This window comes from Salvelinus alpinus, chromosome 10 (genome assembly GCF_045679555.1).
Source record: "Salvelinus alpinus chromosome 10, SLU_Salpinus.1, whole genome shotgun sequence".
Classification (NCBI taxonomy): Eukaryota; Metazoa; Chordata; class Actinopteri; order Salmoniformes; family Salmonidae; genus Salvelinus; species Salvelinus alpinus.
Window position 1 is genome coordinate 49,941,184 of NC_092095.1, and position 11,437 is coordinate 49,952,620.

An 11,437-nucleotide genomic window follows, 5' to 3' on the forward strand; every position below is an offset into this window, starting at 1 on the left:
GCAGTAAACAGACACCCTGCATTCAAAGGTACATGCGACATGTCGGCTCAATCGGAAAGGACCTTTATTTTTCTATTGAGCAATCTGTAATGCGTCAGCGATACAGATTGAACAGAGCCTTAAAATTTATATTTGTCATAATCCATGTGTTTTCCATTTTGCAATTGCGAATGCAAATGAATGAAGAAAAAAAAAACGGACCAATTTAGTTATGGAGAAATTACTTTAAAGTTAACTTTTGTCTCCAGTGGAAAAGGTACAGTAATATTTTCATCAGAAACACTGTCTTGGTGACTGAAGAATTCTAGACAGGCAGGAACTAGGACGGTCCAGAGCCATATATTTATTTGTTCTAAATATATGCCTATTGGACGGTCCATTTCCTGGCTGTGTGGGAGAGGTCAGGAATTGGCCAACTGAAAGCTTGCACTTAGTGTCTAGTGGGCCCACAGGGGGTGGGGTGGGGGGTGGTTGCTAAGGGAGTCTGAATTGGTCATCAGTCAGCTAGCATCCACCAAGCCAGTTGGACGCCCATTCTCCTGACCTTGTACTAGCTCCCCTGTGTGTAGACTTCAGCAGCACTCAATACTCTGCTATACTGTAGGGACGGCATTTAAATGTCGTATGTAGAGAGACCAGTGGTTCCACAGAATGTACTAAACATAAATGGAAATGTACATTAAGACAGATCCCACAGTTTTAATAGCAGCTTTAATGATGTGTAGAATAGAGCTGAAATCAACTCAAGCATATTGTGCCAAATGTTACTTGCACAGGAGGTTGGTGACACCTTAATTGGGGAGGATTGGCTCATGGTAATGGCTGGAGCGGAATAGGTGGAATGGTATCAAATACATCAATGGTTTCCATGTGTTTGATACCATTCCATTTGCTCCGTTCCAGACATTGTTATGACCGTCCTCCCCTCAGCAGCCTCCGCTGGTTACTAGGGCTATGTAATGTCCATGTTGCAGTACAGACAATGAACGAATGGCTAACAGTCAGCATATACAGTGATCTCAAAAACTATTGGGACAGTGACACAAATATCATACTCCCAAGACATGCTAACCTCTCAACCTTAAAATAACAGGGAAGGTCATCATTATTCACAATTCATTCAGGTTGATCCGTAATCATGGTAGCATGCACATTAACGTAGAAGTGTTTAGAAACATATTCTATTCATTAAAGTGACTCCAAAATTATACAATACATTATTTACCGTTCACAAACTTGTAGAGTCACAAACTAGAAGTAGTCATTGTGGGCTATGAATACGGGACCAAATACTTCACTTTTTGCTACTTTATTACACAAGTGAATTTGTCCCAATGCCTTTGGTCCCCTAAAATGGGGGGACTATGTACAAAAAGTGCTGTAATTTCTAAACGTTTCACCCGATATGGATGAAAAGTCTGTACTTTAACCTCATCGTCATTGTATCATTTCAAATCCAACGTGCGGGGGGGTACAAAGCCAAAACAACAAAAAATCTCTCACTATCCCATACTTTCAGAGCTCACTGTATTAGCAAAAGACACAGTCATAAATCATTTGCTGTCCCCTTTTACCTTATGTTAGAAATAATGTTGTTTTTTTTTTTTAAAGCCTTTCGTGAACTAACACTCACACTTGACTCTTTTCCCTCTTACTAGCTCTGACTTTGCTGATAACTACTTTATTGAGGAAAACATTGACTTACTATGACTTTGATATGTGGCTGTCCCATCCAGCTATCTTAAGATGAATGCACTAACTGTAAGTCGCTCTGGATAAGTGCATCTACTAAATGTCTAAAATGTAAATGTCACTCTTTATCCTCCTCGTCCGATGGGATCAGCCTAATACAATGTGATGCCTCAGGACACAGAGTGACATCACTCAACAACTTCACTTCCCGTGGCATCTTAATGAAGTCATACAAGACATTATCATCATCAGGGAGCAGGAAGCCATCCAACCAGCCCAGGGGCTCTGCAGTATCTGGATGTGTCATCAGCTAATACAATGTTATTCCTCCCAGCAGGGGGCCCAGCCCTGCCACCATCCACTCAATGAGTTAGCACATCCAGGGGGCACCTTCAGCAAACGGAGGCTGTGCCAATAATAACCCTGGCCCGCTCTCCAGCCAGCAGCCAGCCTAGTGCTTTAAATAGACACAGATCAAATCAAATTGGCAGTTTTTTTCTCTGCAAAGGTCAGTGAGTGCTTTCTCTGATAGACCTGGAATCCCAATGTACTTAAGATAGGTAACCAACAGGATATAGAGAGAGGACTTCTTGGTAGAAAAGGTGTAGACTCTAGAGATCTTCTGCTGCTGGGGTTAACTCTTAGCACCTCACCGCTGTGGCCCAGGTGTAGTGACAGTCTGTCATATGTATTCTCTGTCACAGCTCTGTTCCCTGCAGTTCAGCAAGAGACCAACGGCAGCACTCTGAGAGCGGTTGGCTTAGCGAGAAGGATGGTTCCAGCATCATGGATCCTTGCTAGAGTAGATGCTGTATTGGATGTCCTTGGCTTGACACACAATGGTTTGCATCCCAAATGACACCCTATTCCCTTTATAGTACTCATTTGGGACACAAACCATGGAACCTGACCTCATACTCTCACATAAAGCAATACAAAATAACATTGATTCAAGTTACCTATGGGAGTCCACTGTCACACATACTGTGCATGTTGTGAACAGTACACTGTTTGTCCATTGGACAATAGGAGACATTCCTTCTGCCTTTGTATAATGCCTCAGTGAGCATATTCTGCAGCACGGTTTAACTTACAACCTTCTCTGGCAGTGTGTTATGGGTGACTCAAAGCAGCGGGCAACCATTAGCTTGTCTTTTGTGTCAATATGCCACAACAGGTTTTGATCAGCTGCTCAGTTGGTGAGCCCCAGTGGATGTGGAGGGAGGCAGTCGGATACAGGAGGAAACATGAAATATTCATTGTGTGGAACTAACCAGGGTTGGGGGTCAACTCAAATAGAAAGCAATCAATTCAAGAAGTAAACTAAAATTCCAATTAAAAAAGGAAAAAGAAGGATATGTTTTAAATTATTTCTCATTAACTGAAGGTATTTATGTAATTGGTTTTTACATTTTTAGAGTTTAAATGTAAATTTGAATTGACTGATAATTCGAATTGACCACCATGCTGGTCTGAGATCTTCTCTGTGCAGATATTTTGACATAAGCAATCAACTCTGTGTACTTCCACTCATGATGCAATCATTTGTAAATTTAGCTAATTGAAATCTCTTTTCTTTATAATTTATCCAAATTCAATCAGGTGAGACCCTTTGTACAGACAGGATATCCTGACACAGCCATCAGCCTGTCTACACAAATTGTATTTGCTCCTGCATCTCTTCATGGATTATGATAAAATGTCAAAAGACCCCAACCACCCAAGCCATAGAATGTTTTCTCTGCTGCTGCACTGTAAGAGGTACCGGTGCATCAAGTCTGACACCAACAGGCTCTTAAACAGCTTCTATCCCCAAGCAATACGACTGACAAATAGCTAACTGTCACGACTTCCGCGCGAAGTCGGTCCCTCTCCTTGTTCGGGCGGCGTTCAGCGGTGACGTCACCGGTCTTCTAGCCATCGCCGCTCCATCTTTCATTTTCCAATTGTTTTGTCTTAGTTTTCCGCATACCTGGTTCACATTCCCTCATCTAACTAAATGTATATTACCCTCTGTTCCTCCCATGTCTGTGTGTGGAATTGTTTGTTTGTTACGTATGGTTCTCATCAGGCTGGTTTGCGCAGGGTATGTGTTTGACCCGGGTATGTGTTTGACCCGTGTGTTTTGTTTATTGTACCGTTTGTGTACTTTGGGCGTTATCACTGTTTTCCTTGGGCATGAATAAAGTGCACCTGTTATCACCCATCTCTGCTCTCCTGCACCTGACTTACCTTCAACCAGTTGCGCACATCGTGACAGAATTCCACACCCTTTATGGAGTCAGCAGGAGCAGGTACCCCTGTTGTAGGTGTCTCGGCACCGTCATGGACTGCGTCGTCCAGACAATGGACCGCTGGGAGAGACAGGGAGTCCCTCAAGCGCCTCCACCAGCACAACAGGGGTCTCCACTACTCGCCTCTCCTGCACCCGGTCCCAGTGGGATTCGTCTCGCCCTTCCCAGGGAGTTTGATGGGATGGCGGCACGCTGCCAGGGGTTCCTGGTGCAGCTGGAACTGTATCTGGTGACCGTCTACCTGGCTCCTTCGGAACGTGAGAGGGTGTCCGCCCTCATCTCGTGCCTCTCGGGGAAAGCCCTGGAGTGGGTCAACGCCGGGTGGGTAGAAGGAGATGCGGCGCTGGACCACTTTGAGGAGTTCAGCCGCCGCTCCCGGGCAGTCTTCGACCACCCGCCCAAATCAAATCAAATCAAATCAAATTTTATTTGTCACATACACATGGTTAGCAGATGTTAATGCGAGTGTAGCGAAATGCTTGTGCTTCTAGTTCCGACAATGCAGTAATAACCAACGAGTAATCTAACCTAACAATTCCACAACTACTACCTTATACACACAAGTGTAAAGGGATAAAGAATATGTACATAAAGATATATGAATGAGTGATGGTACGGAACGGCATAGGCAAGATGCAGTAGATGGTATAGTGTACAGTCTATACATATGAGATGAGTAATGTAGGGTATGTAAACATAAAGTGGCATAGTTTAAAGTGGCTAGTGATACATGTGTTACATAAAGATGGCAAGATGCAGTGGATGATATACAGTACAGTATATACATATACATATGAGATGAGTAATGTAGGGTATGTAAACATTATATTAAGTGGCATTGTTTAAAGTGGCTAGTGATACATTTTTACATAATTTCCATCAATTCCCATTATTAAAGTGGCTGGAGTTGAGTCAGTATGTTGGCAGCGGCCACTAAATGTTAGTGGTGGCTGTTTAACAGTCTGATGGCCTTGAGATAGAAGCTGTTTTTCAGTCTCTCGGTCCCTGCTTTGATGCACCTGTACTGACCTCGCCTTCTGGATGATAGCGGGGTGAACAGGCAGTGGCTCGGGTGGTTGTTGTCCTTGATGATCTTTATGGCCTTCCTGTGACATCGGCTGGTGTAGGTGTCCTGGAGGGCAGGTAGTTTGCCCCCGGTGATGCGTTGTGCAGACCTCACTACCCTCTGGAGAGCCTTACGGTTGTGGGCGGAGCAGTTGCCGTACCAGGCGGTGATACAGCCCGACAGGATGCTCTCGATTGTGCATCTGTAGAAGTTTGTGAGTGCTTTTGGTGACAAGCCGAATTTCTTCAGCCTCCTGAGGTTGAAGAGGCGCTGCTGCGTCTTCTTCACAACGCTGTCTGTGTGGGTGAACCATTTCAGTTTGTCTGTGATGTGTACGCCGAGGAACTTAAAACTTTACACCTTCTCCACTACTGTCCCGTCGATGTGGATAGGGGGGTGCTCCCTCTGCTGTTTCCTGAAGTCCACAATCATCTCCTTTGTTTTGTTGACGTTGAGTGTGAGATTATTTTCCTGACACCACACTCCGAGGGCCCTCACCTCCTCCCTGTAGGCCGTCTCGTCGTTGTTGGTAATCAAGCCTACCACTGTAGTGTCGTCCACAAACTCGAGGGTAGAGCGGCGGGTGAACGTCTTTTCCACCTGAGTCTGGGGACGAGGAGCGCCTAGGAGTTCGCCTTGGACTTTTGGACTCTGGCCGCCGGAGCGGGATGCAACGATAGGGTCCCGATCGACCACTATCGCTGCAGCCTGCGCGAGGATGTCCGTCGGGAGTTGGCCTGCAGGGACACCACCCTCACGTTTGATCAGCTGGTGGACCTGTCCATCCGGCTGGATAACCTGCTGGCCACCCGCCGACGTTCAGACGCAGCTCTGTCGGTTCCATCTCCCAGCACCCCCGCTCCGGTGCCTATGGAGCTGGGAGGTTCTGCGCTCAGGGAGACCGGAGGAGGGGCTTTCACGTGCACCATCTGTGGCCACAGAGGGCACACTGCCGGTCGGTGTCGGGTTGGTTACTCTGGGGGTCGAGGCAGCAGGCAGGGGACTATGGCGTCACCCCAGGTGAGCCTGCACCCTTCTCATCCAGGGCCCTCTGTTGCCCACCTGTTTTTGCAAGTTAACTTTCCTGAGTTTTCCCTGCATTCCCAGCATAAGGCGCTCGTCGATTCAGGCGCGGCTGGGAATTTCATAGACAGATCATTTGCCCATAATTTAGGGATCCGCGTTGTTCCAGTGGCTAAGCCCTTCCCAGTTCACGCCTTAGACAGTCGACCTTATAGGGTCAGGGTTAGTTAGGGAGGCCACCGCTCTCCTGGGCATGGTGACGCAGGGGGAGAATCAGTCTCCTCCTTATTGACTCTCCTGCGTTTCCCGTGGTGCTAGGCCTACCCTGGTTAGCCTGTCATGACCCCACAGTTTCATGGCAACAGAGGGCTCTCACGGGGTGGTCTCGAGAGTGCTCGGGGAGGTGTTTAGGGGTTTCCGTTGGTGTTACTAAGGTGGAAAGTCCAGACCAGGTCTCCACCGTGCGCATTCCCCCCGAATATTCTGATTTGGCTCTCCATCGTCGGGGGGATTGTGCGATAAACCTCCAGGCAGACGCCGCACTTCCCAGGAGTCACGTGTATCCCCTGTCACAGGCGGAGACGGCGGCTATGGAGACATATGTCTCCGAATCTCTGCGTCAGGGGTACATTCGGTCCTCCACTTCACCTGCCTCCTCGAGTTTATTTTTTGTGAAGAAGAAGGAGGGAGGTCTGCGCCCGTGTATTGACTATCGAGCCCTTAACCAGATCACTGTGCAGTACAGTTACCTGCTACCTCTCATAGCCACAGTGATTGAGTCAATGCACGGGGCGCGCTTCTTCACTAAACTAGATCTCAGGAGTGCTTACAACCTGGTGCGTATCCGGGAGGGAGATGAGTGGAAGACAGCGTTCAGTACCACATCAGGGCATTATGAGTACCTCGTCATGCCGTACGGGTTGATGAATGCTCCGTCAGTCTTCCAAGCCTTTGTGGACGAGATTTTCAGGGACCTGCACGGGCAGGGTGTAGTGGTGTATATCGATGACATTCTGATATACTCCGCTGCATGCGCCGAGCATGTGTCCTTGGTGAGCAAGGTGCTTGGTCGACTGTTGGAGCATGACCTGTATGTCAAGGCTGAGAAATGCCTGTTCTTCCAGCAGTCCGTCTCCTTCCTAGGATACCACATTTTCACCTCAGGGGTGGAGATAGAGTGACCGCATTTCAGCCGTGCGTAATTGGCCGACTCCCACCACGGTAAAGGAGGTGAAGCATTTTTCAGGGTTTGCCAATTACTACCGGAGGTTTATCAGGGGTGTTGGTCAGGTAGCGGCTCCCATTACCTCACTGCTGAAGGGGGGCCCGGTGCGTTTGCAGTGGTCGGCTGAGGCGGACAGGGCTTTTGGTCACCTACGGGCTCTGTTTACCTCGGCTCCCGTGCTAGCGCATCCGGATCCCTCTTTGGCGTTCACGGTGGAGGTGGATGCGTCCGAGGCTGGGATAGGAGCCGTGCTCTCTCAGCGCTCGGGAATGCCACCGAAGCTCCGCCCCTGTGCCTTCTTCTTGAAGAAGCTCAGCCTGGCGGAGCGAAACTATAACGTGGGGGACCGGGAGCTGTTGGCTGTGGTCAAGGCATTGAAGGAGTGGAGAAATTGGCTTGAGGGGGCTCAACACCCTTTTCTCATCTGGACTGACCTCCGCAACCTGGAGTACATCCGGGCAGCGAGGAGACTGAATCCTCGTCAGGCAAGATGGGCCATGTTTTTTACCCGTTTTGTTTTCACCCTTTCTTTCAGACCAGGTTCCCAGAATGTTAAGGAAGACGCACTGTCCCGGCTGTATGACACAGAGGAGCGGCCCATGGATCCTACCTCCATACACCCGGCCTCCTGCCTGGTGGCACCGGTAGTATGGGAGCTGGACGCGGACATTGAGCGGGCGTTACGTGCAGAGCCCGCTCCCCTCCAGTGTCCCGCTGGGCGTCTGTACGTTCCGTCTGCTGTCCGTGACCGGCTGATCTATTGGGCCCACACGTCACCCTTCTCTGGTCATCCAGGCATCGGTCGGATGGTGCGCTGTATGAGTGGGAAGTACTGGTGGCCCACCTTGGCTATGGACGTGAGGGTTTATGTTTCCTCCTGCTCGGTGTGCGCCCAGTGTAAGGCTTTTAGGCACCTGCTCAGAGGTAAGCTACACCTCTTACCCATTCCACAACGGCCTTGGTCGCACCTGTCGGTCGATTTCCTCCCCGATCTTCCTCCCTCACAGGGTAACACCACAATCCTGGTTGTTGTGGACCGTTTTTCCAAGTCATGCCGTCTCCTTCCTCTGCCCGGTCTCCCTACGGCCCTACAGACTGCGGAGGCCTTGTTTACACACGTCTTCCGGCACTACGGGGTGCCTGAGGATATAGTGTCTGATCGAGGTCCAAAAGTTCACTTCGAGGGTCTGGAGCGCGTTCATGGAACGTCTGGAGGTCTCGATCAGCCTTACCTCGGGTTTTCACCCCGAGAGTAATGGGCAGGTGGAGAGAGTGAACCAGGATGTGGGTAGGTTTCTGCGGTCTTATTACCAGGACCGGCCTGGGGAGAGGGCGGCGTTCGTGCACTGGGCGAGATGGCTCAGAACTCGCTGCGCCACTACTCTACTAACCTCTCCCCCTTCGAGTGCGTACTGGGGTACCAACCGGTTCTGTATATTACCCTCTGTTCCCCCCATGTCTGTGTGTGGAATTGTTTGTTTGTTACGTGTGGTTCGCATCAGGCTGGTTTGCGCAGGGTATGTGTTTGACCCGGGTATGTGTTTGACCCGTGTGTTTTGTTTATTGTGCCGTTTGTGTACATTAGGCATTATCGCTGTTTTCCTTGGGCATGAATAAAGTGCGCCTGTTATCACCCATCTCTGCTCTCCTGCACCTGACTTACCTTCAACCAGTTGCGCACATCGTGACACTAACAAAATAGCTACACGGACCGAGTTTACCTTGTATCTTTATTGCCCTTTTATTTCAGTCTCTATGCACACTCACAGGGGCCTACACACACTGTCACTCCAACGCAAACACAAACATTCAAACATTCACTCCATCATTTGCTCATTCACACATAATATGCACATGCATTTACACTGACTCGAAACACCCGCACACCCACTCACATGCAAGCTGCTGCTATTCTGGTTATCTTACATCCTGTTGAGCAGTCAGCTTATCCCTACACATACTGTATCTACCTCCACCACTCCACTGTTCCTGCATGTAAATGTGGCATTGGAACTGACTTTTTAAATATTTATTTTATATAGTATGTTTACTTTCTTACTTTATTGTGTATTTTATATTTATTCATCTTATTTCTTGTGTGTTTTTTCTATCAATACGTTGTTATTGATTATTGCATTGTTGGGTTTTGAGTCTTGCAAGAAAGGCATTTCACTGTACTTGTGCACGTGACATTAAAACTTGAAATTTGAAACTTGTAAATATTATTTGCTCTGAGACTAGAGCAAGAGCAAGATGTGCAAGATTTGATGCCCTGAAAGATGAGATGAGTGGAAGATGAGATGATGACATGGAGAGTTTGTTAATCCCAGCCCTGCTCTGTTGTTTTGCCTCGTAATGGCACTGACCCAGACATGTTTCTCTGTTATGCTTTCTGATTGGTAGACCGTCAAAATGAAACGTAAACAAAGAAAGAAAAGAGGAAGAGAATACCCCCCACTCATAATATTTTGATGGGGCTTCTCGATGTTAACAATTCACTGAGCTGAGACTCACTCTAGTTTCGTCCTGGGGCTGAAGACAGCGCACAGGAGAAGCACTGTGGCCTCAGATGTAAGGCCCCCCAACCCTGTGTGTGTGTGTGAGTGTGTGTATGAGTGTGTGTGTGTGTGTGCGTGCGTGCATGCGTGTGTGTGTGTGTGTGTGTGTATTTAACCAGGTAGGCAAGTTGAGAACAAGTTCTCATTTACAATTGCGACCTGGCCAAGATAAAGCAAAGCAGTTCGACACATACAACAACACAGAGTTACACATGGAATAAAACAAACATACAGTCAATAATACAGTAGAAAAATAAGTCTATATACATTGTGAGCAAATTAGGTGAAATAAGGGAGGTAAAGGCCATGGTGGCGAAGTAAATACAATATAGCAAGTAAAACACTGGAATGGTAGATTTGCAGTGGAAGAATGTGCAAAGTAGAAATAGAAATAATGGTGTGCAAAGGAGCAAAATAAATAAATACAGTAGGGGAAGAGGTAGTTGTTTGGGCTAAATTATAGATGGGCTATGTACAGGTGCAGTAATCTATGAGCTGCTCTGACAGCTGGTGCTTAAAGCTAGTGAGGGAGATAAGTGTTTCCAGTTTCAGAGATTTTTGTAGTTCGTTCCAGTCATTGGCAGCAGAGAACTGGAAGGAGAAGCGGCCAAAGGAGGAATTGGTTTTGGGGGTGACCAGAGAGATATACCTGCTGGAGCGCGTGCTACAGGTGGGTGCTGCTATGGTGACCAGCGAGCTGAGATAAGGGGGGACTTTACCTAGCAGAGTCTTGTAGATGACCTGGAGCCAGTGGGTTTGGCGACGAGTATGAAGCGAGGGCCAGCCAACGAGAGCGTACAGGTCGCAGTGGTGGGTAGTATATGGGGCTTTGGTGACAAAACGGATGGCACTGTGATAGACTGCATCCAATTTATTGAGTAGAGTATTGGAGGCTATTTTGTAAATGACATCGCCGAAGTCGAGGATCGGTAGGATGGTCAGTTTTACGAGGGTATGTTTGGCAGCATGAGTGAAGGATGCTTTGTTGCGAAATAGGAAGCCGATTCTAGATTTAACTTTGGATTGGAGATGTTTGTGTGAGTCTGGAAGGAGAGTTTACAGTCTAACCAGACACCTAGGTATTTGTAGTTGTCCACATATTCTAAGTCAGAACCGTCCAGAGTAGTGATGCTGGACGGGCGGGCAAGTGCAGGCAGCGATCGGTTTAATAGCATGCATTTAGTTTTACTTGTATTTAAGAGCAGTTGGAGGCCACGGAAGGAGAGTTGTATGGCATTGAAGCTCGTCTGGAGGGTTGTTAACACAGTGTCCAAAGAAGGGCCAGAAGTATACAGAATGGTGTCGTCTGCGTAGAGGTGGATCAGAGACTCACCAGCAGCAAGAGCGACATCATTGATGTATACAGAGAAGAGAGCCGGCCCAAGAATTGAACCCTGTGGCACCCCCATAGAGACTGCCAGAGGCCCGGACAACAGGCCCTCCGATTTGACACACTGAACTCTATCGGAGAAGTAGTTGGTGAACCAGGCGAGGCAATCATTGGAGAAATCAACCAATATGCCAAGAGGAGAGCTCAGAGATCTGTCTTCAAGGTCATGTTCACTACACAATGTGGCGT